Raw genomic sequence first — 1,904 nt, forward strand, 5'->3', positions numbered from 1 at the left:
TTTTTTTGAAAGCTGTAAGTTGTCTGTGTCCCTATTTCTTATTGCGGGCATGGTTTTTGCATATGGAATTGAATTATTAATAAGAATTTGCACTTCTAATGAGCACTCACTGTCTTCTTTGGGTTAGTACATTTTAATTATTTTTAAAAGAGCATTAATCACATGTGCCAAATTACTATCTAGTCTGGTATATTGCTTTAAAAAAAGTTTTTATTTTGAACTAATTTTCGACTTACAGAAAAGTTGCAGGAATAGTACAAAGACAGTTCCTATATATCCCCACTCAAGCTGCCTCTAATGTTAACATCTTGCATAACCAGAGTATTAGGATCAAAATCAGGAAATTAACTTTTATACAATAGTATTAAATGACAAAGCTTATTCAAATAGACAAAACTAGAGATAGTAATAAGGGAAATATCTCATATTTTAAACTAATTGTGAAGAGATATAAAAACAATGTAAAGAGTTCTTTCGCAGGTCCGGGTACTGGTGATGGAATAATTTTAAACCTAGTCAAATTATCTTTCTGATGATAAAGCAATAGAAAGCATTTACAAATGTGTAATATTGCCTAAATAAATAAAATACATCATATTACAAATTTTTAATGCCATTGGGCTGGGAGATCAAAAAAATCTAAAATTATGGGTGTCTGTGACAGAAAAGGATTGGTGGGTAAGTTTCAAAACTACCTTTGAAAGATTCAGGTTCAGATAACTAGTGAAATTATGGTAATTTCAATAAACAATTATTGAAAAATTTCTAGTTGACAGTCATTGGGCTTAAAAATAGAGACTGGGAGCAAAATAAAATGGAAAGCAAAGTAAATATGAAACAGTCATATATCATAAAATAATAAATAAAATAACTCATGTTAAAAACTCCAGAATACACCCACAAAGATTTAGAGCAGTGTGATAAGATACCTTAACAAATGAATGAATACTAAGGAAAGTTTCTATGTAGTATTTATAATCAGAGATCAAAAATATAAAGAATTTTAAGCAAATTTAGCCACTAATAGAATTACAAATAGGGTCAATTTCTTTCAAATCTTTAGAAAACATAAATGTAACTATAACAGAGGCCATATTAAAATATTAAAATAAGAAACACTGCAAAAACATAAAAAGCAAGAGTCAAAAACTGGAGTAATAGAAAATAAAATGCATGAATTATATCAATAAATGTAAATGGCTTAAAAAACAAACATTTCCTATTGAATTTAAAAAATCAACAAACTGATAGATACTAAAGGAGAAATAATTAAATGCAGTGTTGAGCCTACATAGGATCATGGAAGTGACATTAGTGGAAAAACTGGTGAATTTCTAATAAGATTTAATGTTTAGTTAATAAATTATACCAATGATAATTTTTTCTGGTTTTGATAACTGTACTCTTTCATGTGTAAGATATTAACATTAGAGGAAGCTGGGTAAAGGATATACAGGGATTCTGTACTATTTTTGCAAACTTTCTGTATGTCTAAAGTTATTTAAAAATTTTAAAAAGTTAAAAATAAAATAAAACCCAACTATAGGTTACTTTAAGAAAGCAGACCAGGGACTTCCCTGGTGGTCCAGTGGTTAAGACTCTGCACTTGCACTGCAGGGGGCATGGGTTCGATTCCTGGTCAGGGAATTAAGATCCCCATGCTGTGCCAAAAAAAATAAATAAAATGAAAATAAAAATAATTTTTTAAAAAAGCAGACCAAATCTAAAATACTGCATATGAACGAGGCTTTCCATTTAACAATGGTTGCTGGATCACAACCTTCAATGCATCCTGTTTAAATTACTTTTGAAGTAGGAAAAATGTGAAAGTCTATAAGAAGGCTAATAAATAAGACTGATGACCAATTTATATGTTGGTTTCCACAAATATAAACTGCAAGGAA

The 1,904-nt window shown here is 29.3% G+C and overlaps 1 non-coding gene across 1 annotated transcript; it reads left to right on the forward strand.

Annotated features, from left to right (window-relative positions):
• Positions 1-1,574: 1,574 nt before the first annotated feature.
• TRNAA-UGC (transfer RNA alanine (anticodon UGC)) lies at positions 1,575-1,647 on the forward strand. The gene has a single exon. It is a non-coding gene; the product is annotated as a tRNA-Ala (tRNA).
• Positions 1,648-1,904: the final 257 nt, after the last annotated feature.

This window comes from Lagenorhynchus albirostris, chromosome 10, assembly GCF_949774975.1.
Source record: "Lagenorhynchus albirostris chromosome 10, mLagAlb1.1, whole genome shotgun sequence".
NCBI classification, from domain to species: Eukaryota; Metazoa; Chordata; class Mammalia; order Artiodactyla; family Delphinidae; genus Lagenorhynchus; species Lagenorhynchus albirostris.